This window comes from Leptonychotes weddellii, unplaced genomic scaffold (assembly GCF_054177405.1).
Source record: "Leptonychotes weddellii isolate Sample4059 unplaced genomic scaffold, ASM5417740v2 HiC_scaffold_5515, whole genome shotgun sequence".
NCBI lineage: Eukaryota > Metazoa > Chordata > Mammalia > Carnivora > Phocidae > Leptonychotes > Leptonychotes weddellii.
In genome coordinates, this window is record NW_028023074.1 from 496 (window position 1) to 10890 (window position 10395).

General features: G+C 48.2%; 1 long non-coding RNA gene across 1 annotated transcript; it reads left to right on the forward strand.

Annotated features, from left to right (window-relative positions):
• The first annotated feature begins 357 nt into the window (after positions 1-357).
• On the forward strand, positions 358-10055 carry LOC145719595 (uncharacterized). Its single transcript, XR_014142490.1, has 3 exons — positions 358-517; positions 2615-2740; positions 6131-10055. It is a non-coding gene; the product is annotated as an uncharacterized LOC145719595 (long non-coding RNA).
• Positions 10056-10395: the final 340 nt, after the last annotated feature.

Here is a 10395-nt window from a genome sequence, read left to right on the forward strand (position 1 = left end):
CATCACCACAAGAGTCTTTGCAAAGTGACCAGTGCTTGGTGACATCCCCAGGGCACTCTGTGATGCCTTGAGCGTATTTTCTCCTGGTGTCTGTCTGCCTGAGATCTGAGGCCAAGGGCCAGTTAATAGGGTCTAAAGGACGTCCAGGGCTTGAGGGCTCCATGAGGCCTCCAAGGCTCCTCCAGGTCTTGTTTGTGCCCCTAGAGGCAGAGTTCTTGGGTTTGCAGTTCTTGCGTTGTGGCTGCCCTGGCCCCCTCCTTCCTCTCCCTGGCCCTGCCTGGCCCCCCTTCATCCCCTTAACCCTGCTCAGACTTGCCTGGGCTGCCAGCAGTGGGAGGCTTTTTCATCCACCATCTTCTGGTTTTCCTGTCCTCAACAGAAGCTGACTTTCTTCAACTCAACGCTGAACACTGCAGGCTTGGTGCCCGAGGGAGAAGATTTGCCCATCCTGGGAGCCCATCGGCCAGGGATAGTCACCAAAGCGGGACTCATCCTTTTCGGGAATGATGACAGAATGGTAATAGTGCTGCTGTCAGTCACGTGTCTATACTGTAGGCTCCAGGGGCTCAGGTCTGGAAGTTAGACCCCCAGGCTGCTCTGGAGAAAATGGGAAAATGAGACTGCAGGCTCTGGGAGTCTGGAAAACCCTATGTTTGTACTTTCCTGTTCTGGGCAGGCTGGCCCCTTCCTTGCTCTTCCTGACCAGGCTCCTCAGCCAGAGCTGGGTGCCCTGTGAGGGTACTGGAATCAGGGAGAGGCCCTGTCCCAGGGGCCCTGAACTTGGAGCCTCATTTTGGTCCAGCAGAGTGTCCAAGTGCCACTGGGTGTGGTCACTGAATCTCTGTGCCTCAGTTTCCTTCTTTCTGAACAGGGACATAACGGTGAAGAACCCTTGAAGCCATGCTGGGCACACTCCATGCCCTGACTCACGTTAGCAGACTCTGCGACTCTGAGTAACAGCTAACATTGATGGAGTGCCTTCTGTGTGCCTGGGCACTATTTTAAAATAATTTATTAAATTTGATTTTCCCAACAACTGTATGAGATATGTATTATACTCATTTTACAGAAAAGAAAACTGAAGCAAAGAGGTTTAAATAACCCTCCTAACATCACCAAGTTAGTTTGTGACAGAGCTGGGATTCAAGCCCTAAAATTCTGGCTCCAAGGCCCACCTCTTCACCACTAATACTTACTCCATCCAGTGGTTGGCAGGTCTGGACCTTAAGATACTGGGGGCAGAGAAGAAGGAGTACAGGGAGGGGTCTCCAAGCACTTTGAGGATTTCAACTAACCCTGTGGATGTTGAACCATTGGCTGCATCGGTGTGTATAGGCCAGATGGAGAGTGGAGCAGCTTTGCTGGGGCTTGGTGTGAGCTCACTCTGGGTGCCCACCCTGCTGTGCCCTGCCACTGGAGGGCCTGAGGCTGCCATCAGTGTCTGCAATTTATAGTGATCAGGTGTTTTAGGTATTCATGCTTGATACATGCAGTTGAAATATGCTATCTGTCTTGGGTCAAGTTCCCTAGAAGCAGCATCTGAGATAGGAGTTCTTGTGCATCTGATTTATCGAGGGAGTACTCTTGGAAAATCCCATACAACCTAGGGCTAAGCTGGGGCAGAGGACAATGATAAGCAAAGATATAGGGGTTCTGGAGTCTTCCAGCCTTTATCTCATCCAGTGTGAATTGCATCTGCTGATTATGCCCCTGCATGCTCACATCACTAAGTCCTCAGTTTCTGCTGCCCCTGGGGAAGGGGACTGGCAATGAGGCATAGTCCCTGGGCCTCTCTGTCTGTGGCTGTGTCTATCCAGCAACATCCATGGAGTAGGAAGGTGCAGATGTAGGCTGCTAATGGCTCACCCATTAGGGTAAGCAGCTGGAGGATGGGGACACCATCCAAGAGGAGCTCTGGATAGGGGGGCACCAACTACACCTTCCATGATGTCCACAGGACAGCAAAGCAAAGGAAGCAGCCTTGGCAGAGACCCTTGGTTGAAGCATCTTTCAGAAACTTCTAGCTGAGTCTGGCTGGGCTTTAGCTCACGGAAAGCTCCCAAGTATCTCCAAAAGGCAAAAGGGTGGAGATCAGGCAGGGAACCTGGCTCTAGTTATATCAGAGTGGATATAGAGTGTGCCATTCTTAGAAACCACTCTTGTCAAGCACAGATGTCCTCGTCTGCTCCTCTTCCCACCTCTAGGCCCCATGGGACATCCGATGACCTTCACCAGATGTTTCCATGGGGTTTCTGGGAGCTGGACTATTGGGGGATTAGTTGTTTTCTTGATTGACTTTCAAAGTCGTGATTGAATTATTTGTCTAATAAGTAAGCATTTTTATAGAAATAATAAAACCATTACACTTAAAAAGAAGTGAGAGCTTGGTGGGGGTGGGTGGCCGGCAGACGTGAGCTCTACCATTCCCTCCGTGTCCCTAGGTTAGCCAGCATGCCCACTCTGAACGTCTCTCTTCCTCATTAATCTTGTGCCTTTCTTGTGGTGAGGGTTGGAGATGAAGTGTGTGGGGTGCCCAGCACAGTGCTCTGTGTGAAATTGCTCTTTTCCCTGAGAGGAGGGCAACCTTAGGTGCTGTGAAACCTTCTTTTTGCAGCTGCTGGTGAAGAACATCCAGCTGGAGGATGGCAAGATGATCCCAGCTTCCCACTTCTTCAAGGGAGTGGACAGCAATGCCCTTGAGCTGACTGAGGAAGAGCTGGTCATGGCAGAGGCTGTGAGGGTAAGAGACCCCTCAGGGATTCTGTCTGATTGTGCAGGTTGTGCACTGCACATGTGTTTTTTGACTCATGCTCCCTGGAGTTGGGTGTGCACACCCTCTATGGATTTATGTGCTTACCCTAGGCACAGTGATGGTTCTGTCCTGTCTTGGGGTTTTCTGATGTCCCCTTACTCTCTTCTTCTGTCACTGGAGCACTGGGATTTGGCTGGCTGGGTCTGACTTTCCTAAGGACTCCTTGTCAGTGGTGGACAAATGAAGCAAGAAGCCCCTGGGTAGATGACAAAGGCAGGTGCCAAGTCCATGACACTTTGATGAGAATGTGTGCACTGTAACCTTCCAGAAAAGCTCCCTGAGGAGTCTCTTGCACTGTGACCAGCATGGGCATCATAGTCAGGCAGACCTGGGCTCCAGTCCAGCTGCCCTGCATGAAGCCAGAGAGCACTTCCCTCTCTGAGACTCAGTCCCTTCGACCACAAGTTGAATCAGTGGTCACCTCCTAGAGTTGTTCCTCGTCCTTCCTGCTCCCCCCACTCATCTCTCTCTCCTTGGAGACATGGTATTGATGGCATTTAGCCTAACTGAATGGAAGGCGTTAGATGAATTTTCACTCATGCAATCATGTACTCAGTGACTTATTTAAGAAATACATATGGGCTCCTATCAAATACCAGGTGCTAAGTCAGACACTAGGAATATGACAATAAGCAGTGTCCCTGTTGTCATGAAGTGTCCCTTTCCATGGGGAAGAGAGCCAATGAACAGCCAAACATAAACAAGATAATTTCAGACAAAGAGAAGTGCCATGAGCGAAATAACAGGGTGATGGAAACAAGGTCCTTGGAGGCTGGAGGACGACTTCAGAAGGAATAATCAAGGCAGGCTCCCCTGGGCAGGAGGAGGGGAGGTTTGCCCTGAGAGGTGAATGGAGAGAGTTCTGGGGGAAGGAGAGATGTGTTTAGTGAAGGTGGGCCAGTTTGCAGCCACAGTGGTGACCGTGGGTGTTGATGACAAGTGCAGGGGACAGGACTCAGCAAGGGAGGGACATGAGGAGCTGGCCTTGCTCCAGAGGGCACTGAGCACTTCCTTAGTAGAAAGCTAAATATTCTGAATGTCTGTAAAAAAAGGAGAAAAAAAAAAGCCTGTTCATTCAAAACTATTCTTGGAGCCACTGCTCTGGCCCCAGCCCTGTGCCCACTGGGGATTACTGGGCCAGCTGCTGGACAAATTGGCCTTCTGGAGCTTCCAGTTGAGTGGCACTCGGGGTGGGCTAAGGTTGCATGTTAAACCTGAGTCAGAGGCTGCTACAACTGTGTCCTTCATCTGTGCACTGGGAAGAATAAACCCCACGCCCATGGGTGTTGTGAGTGGTAGAGGAGAGAACACATATGGAGAGGGTCCATTCAGCAGCACCTATGAGGGCCTCAATAAATGTTGGCAGGGAGCCTAACAGTCATCAAAAGAAGCACATACTTGCAGAGTGTGTACCCGTGTCATGTTCTAAACACTTCAGGAATGGTATTGTGTTTAATTACTGTAATAACTCCATGAAGCAGGTGTTGTTATTACCTTCATCTCCCAGCCGAGGAGCTGAGGCCCGAGGCGGGGTCACAGCAGATGAGCACAGGCCTGGGCTTGGAGCCCAGCTGGTGGGGCTGGAGTCCTGGCCTCCACTGCTGTGCTGCTTGCCACATGGCCTCGGTCATCCTTAGCATTGTTATCATGACACCTGTTGGTCATAGCTGGGCTGGCCCTTTCAGAATGCCTGGAGGTGACTGAGGGGGAGGGGAGGTCTGGAGGCAACTGAGGGGGAGGGGAGATAGCCAGGGAGGAGAGGGCAGTGTGGGGTGGTTGTGGCCCTGGTGTTGATGGAGAGAGCCCAGCCTAGTGGCGCTAGCAGGGGTCAGCTGTGTTCTCCATTCAGCAGACCTCACCAAGTGCATGCCGTGGGCTGGAGTGGGCCGTGGGCAACAAGCCCAGCCAAACACCCTCCTGAGCCAGGGCTATGCAGAGCACTGCAGGTGGCACAAATGCCACATTTGCTGAGCTCCTCTGTACACCAAATGCCCTTCCTGCCTCAGGCAAGACATCCCCACAGCCGTTATCAGCCTCTTGCACAGATGAAGAAGTAGGCATTGAGGGGCTGTCTACATCTCCATGGCTTGTCAGGAGCCAAGCTGGGGTCTGAGTGAGGCAGTGCGGCTTTGAGGTGCACTGCCTCTCAGAGGTTCCATACGCATCTTATAAGGGCCAGTGCATCTCGTAGGCATCATAGGATGGTACACCCATATATCAGCAGGTGACCTGTGGCCCCAGGCCACTTGAGTCTGAAGAGGGTAGCCCTTGCCAGCAGAGCAGTCAGTGAAGATTTCAGGGAAGAAGTGACACAGCAGTTGGCCCCAGAGGATGCCCAGGATTTAAACATGAGCTGGGGTTCAGAGAAGGGCATCACTGGTGGGCAAAGACCCAGACGGAGGCCTGAGGGCAGGCAGGAGTCTAGTGGGGATAGGGAGTGGCTCAGCATGGCTGCTGACGGTCACATTGAGGATGGGAAGGGCAAATCACAACACCCTTCCAAGAATGAAAGAGCCAAGGAGAAGTTGGGTTAAGGGTGCCAGGGTGCTGGTCCTAACTGGACCTTCCCACCTCCATCTGGACCAGTGACCAGCCAGGCCTGAAGTTCAGACAGAGTGTGAGGCATCCTCTTCTGTCCTGAGAAGCCCAACTGGGAACCCAGCCAGAGAACAGCCATCCCATCCTGACCCACTGGATGGTCTTAGAATTCTGGATGGTGTTGGCCACTGGCACTGCCCTTTCCATGCTCATCCATGGGGCTGGCTGGTGGGCACTGCTGCCCTCCGCAGGCCCCAGGACAGAGGGGCATAGAACCAGCTATCAGTGAGAAGACCCAGGCTTCCTGAGCCCCATCAGTGTGCCTCATTTTTACCCTGAGAACCACCCCCACACTTTGCTTTCCCTTCCACAATGCAACATACCCAAACACCAGTGTCACTCTGGGGACCTCCCTTGGATGACAGCACCCAGGTGAGGCTGGGCATGAAGTGGGCTTGGGAGTAGCTGGTCCACAGCCACGCCCTGAGCTCTCCATGTCTGGTCTTCCTGCTGCCCCTGAACTGGTATGGAGATCCCAAAGAAGTTGGGGTCAAGGTGAGGTGGGAGGAGGACAGTAGCTGAGCTCCTTGGGCTTCTACTTCCCCAAGGAGGCAATCGCTCCATTACCATGAGGCTCCTGAGAGCAGCAGCGCCTTGGAGTGGGCAGAAAGCCCAGCCTGGCAATAGGTGGTCCAAACACATATCAGGGGCTGCTCTCACCCCAAAGGTGCCTTCTTCCAGCTCCCCTGTGAGCCCTTTCTCATTGCACCTGTTTTTTAGAGTGCCTGGAAACGGATTCTCCCCAGTGTTCTGGAGGTGGAAGACTCCACCGATTTCTTCAAGTCAGGGGCTGCATCAGTGGACGTTGTGAGGTAAGGCCAGGAGTGGAGGGGTCTGGTCCCAGGTGTCTGTGGCTGTGTCACAAACCACACTAAAACTGAGTGGCAGGAAACAACCTCCATTTGTTATGTCTGTGGATCATTCAGATCAGGATCCAGAAAGGACCCATGTGTATAGGCCTTGGGGGATCACCTTGAATGGTGATGGGTCAGTGGACTGGCAGGATCTGGAAGAGCAGGGAAGGGGTATCATCCTCCAAGGTGGCTTCTCACTGCTGTGTCTGGCCATTGGGCCTGGAGGGCTGGCATCTGCTGAGGTGGCACTGCTGACTAGGCACCTATGTGTTGCAGCCCCAGAGTGGCTGCTCTGGGATTTGGTGGCATTGTAGGTGGTGGCTTATGGCTCTGAGCATGCTGGTGCCAGCAAACAAGGCAGATGAAGACCAAGCCTGGAAGGTCACATGACATCACTGCCACTGACCTGATTGTTCTCCGTGGTCACAAGCCTGTCCAGATTCAATGGCAAAAGCTGGGGCACTGAGACCCAGCCCTCAGTGGGGGGAGGATCAAACAATGTGCAGCTCCATCTTAAAACTGCCATAAGCTCCGACATCCCCAGTGAAAGCCAAAGTGTATAGGGAAAGGGAATGGGCAGTTAGGGATCACCATAGACTAGGTTAACCATTCTTCAACTTCATATGAATCATCCTGCTTTCCATTTAACAGTGGTAAGTTCTAATTTGTATAAAGGGAAAGATGTGGGATGTAGTAGAACATCTTTGTTTGCAAGCAACCGTAACTTAGTTCAGTCTGGTTTAAACAAAAAAGAACAAAAAAGTCAAAAGGATCATGATAGCTTTCTTAGGCATGGCTGATTACTCCAAAGACTCAAATTATGTCATTAACATTGTCAGTGTCTGTTGCTTCATTTTGGGGCAGGATTTCTCTTCATAGTGACAAGATGGCTGCCCAGTAGCTCTGTTCTAATTTCTTGTGTTATCAGCATTTCCAGTCAAAAGGTGGTTGGTCTCTGACAGTTCCCACATAAGTCCTAGACTTGAATTTGACTGGTTCTGATGGAGTCATGTGCCCCAGTAAGAATCAATTGCTGGCCAGGAGGAGGCATGCTCTGACCTGCCAGAGCTGGGTCACGTGCCCACCTCTGCAGCCAAGGGTTGATAGGACTACATTCAACCCACATCTCTAGAAAGAGAGGAGAAAGTTGTTCCCTTGGAAAGTGTCAATGCTGTTCCCAGAAGCAGGGGAAGTGGGTGTTGTGAAGGCAGAAGCAAAGATGTGTACCACACATGGAGAGCGGTTTCTTGTGCTTCAGGAAGGTGCAAAGGAAATTCTGTGGAGCTCACTTAAGTAGAGAAAAATTCATGTGTGAAATTAAGGAAGTATGTGCTATTGATACAGTGTTCAGAAGAGTGTCAGAAACACTCAACTGAGCTCTGCATTTGGGTTCCTTCAGTAGAGCTGTAGAGTGGGGAGTGCCAAGCAGAGGAGTGCACTGATGAGGGAAAGGGATCCAGAGTGACCTAGGATATGTGAAATCTAGTCCCCTGTGAATGCAAGGGAAGACTTACATGTTTCCAAGAACTTTGGGGGAAAAAAAACAAGGAGGAGGCTAACATTTGTGCTCTGGGGTGAGCCAAGAATGAAGCTGCTGTCTGACCAAATTGAAAAGTCCACCTGAGGCTGAATTGAGTAACGACAAGTTATCCTGATGAGAGGCCTCTCTCCTTTATTTTAATGATATTATAATAAAAAGCTTCATGCAAATAGTAGTTTGAGGAAGAGATCCATGCTGTGTACCTGGAGGAGATTCTGGGGAGGATCTTAAAAGGGGTTAATTCAGAAGAGCAACTATGATCATAAGAATTAGGGATATGTATTGTATAGTTAGTTTTTGCTGTGTAACAAAGCACCTCAAAAGATAGTGGCTTAAAACACCACCATTTTTTAAGCTCATGGTTCTGTGGGTCAACAGTTTGGGCTGGGCTCAGTTGATCTGGGCCAGACTGATGTCAGCTGGGCTCACTTAAGTGTTTGTGGTCAGCTCCCAGGTCAGCTGGGGCCTGGTTGGTCTACGATGGCCCTGATAGAGGGCCAGTACAGGCTTGTTCATATGATGGTGAGAAGGTCCTAGGAGGCAGAGGGTCCAGAAAGTACATCATATCTGCTGCATTTATTGGCCAAAGCAAGTCATGGAGTTGGCCCAACTTCAAGGAGTAAGGAAATGGACACCACCTTCTAATGGCAGGTGCTCTAAAGGCTGGGACTACAGAAGGGGTGGAGCATTGTAGCCAGTTTTGCAACCTACCACACATTAAAAGGGCTGAAATGGGCCTGTATGCTTGGAAACCTTGGACACTACAGGTCTCTTATATCTCATTCTGATTTATGTGTGTGGTCAGTATGAAGAATAAAATCAGTGTTTGCTTTTTTTTTTTTTTTAATACTGCTCAGAAGAAGAATTTCAGACACCTGAGAAAATGATGTCCTGAGGACAAGCCAGAGCTGCCTAGAGCTTCTGAGCTGAGGTCAATTGGAGGATGCAGATAAAACTGATGCTTTTTTTGTTTTGTGAATACTTAAGAGCATATATCCTTTTGTTTCTATTATGGTAAAAAAACATATGAGATCCACCTTCTTAACAAATTTTTAAGTGTACATTCCAGTATTGTTAACTATAAGCACATGGTGTACAACAGATATCCAGAACTTTTTAATCTTTCATGAATGAAATTTTATACCCATTGAACAGCAAATCCCCACCCAGCTCCTGGCAACCATCATTCTACTCTCTGCTTCTATGAGTTTGATTACTTGATATACATTATATGAGTGGAATCATTTAGTATTTGTCCTTCTTTGACTGGCTTATTTCACAGCATAATCAGGTTTAAACGTGTTGTAGTATGTGACAGGACTTCCTTCTTTTTTAAGGCTGAATAATATCCCATTGTATATCTACACCGCATTTTCTTTATTCATCCATTGGTGGACATTTAGGTTGTTTCTGCCTTTGGCTCTTGTGAATAATGACTATGGGAGTGCACCTATCTCCTGGAGATCCTGATTTCAATTCTTTTGGGTAAATACCCAAAAGTGGGATTGCTGGGTCTTATGGTAGTTCTAATATTTTAAATTATTTATTTATTTAAGTAATCTCTACACCCAATGTGGGGTTCAAACTCATAACCCTGAGATCAAGAGTCATATGCTCCTCTGACTGAGCCAGCCAGGTGCCCTTGGCAGTTCTATTTTTAATGTTTTCAGCAATATCAACACTGCTGTCCATAGTGGCAGCACCATTTCAGATTCCTACCAATAGTGCACAAGGGTTCCAATTTCTCTTTTAGCACTTAAAAAAAGACCATCCTCATAGTTGTGAGGTGATATCTCATTGTGGTTTTGACATTCATGTCCCTAATGCTTGGTGATATTGAGGATCTTTTCATATACCTGTTGGTCATTTGTATGTGTCTTTGGAAAAATGTGTATTTAAGTCTTTTGCCCATTTTAAATTGGATTATTTGGGGGGTTTTGCTGTTGAATTGTAGGAGTTCCTTATATATTTTGGATATTAACCCCTCAGATATATTGTTTGCAAATATTTTCTCCCTTCTTATAGATTTCTTTACCACTCTATTGATTGTTTCCTTTGCTGTGCAGAAGATTTTTATTTAATTAATAATTTATTTTATTTTAGTTCTACTTGTCTGTTTTTGCTTTTGTTGCCATGATTTTGATATAATATCCAAGAAATCATCCCTAAAACCAATTTTATGAAAAATTTCCCTATATTTTCTTCTAGGAGTTTTGTAATTTCAGGTCTTTGATTAAGTCTTTAATCCATTTTGAGTTGATTTTTATTTATTTATTTATTTATTTTATTATTATTATGTTAATCCCCATACATTACATCATTAGTTTTAGATGTACTGTCCATGATTCATTGTTTGTGCATAACACCCTGTGCTCTATGCAGAATGTGCCCTCCTCAATACCCACCACCAGGCTAACCCATCCTCCCACCCCCCTCCCCTCTAGAACCCTCAGTTTGTTTTTCAGAGTCCATCGTCTCTCACGGTTCATCTACCCCTCCGATTTTCCCTGCTTCATTCTTCCCCTCCTGCTACCTTCTTCTTCTTCTTCTTTTTTTTCTTAACATATATTGCATTATTTGTTTCAGAGGTA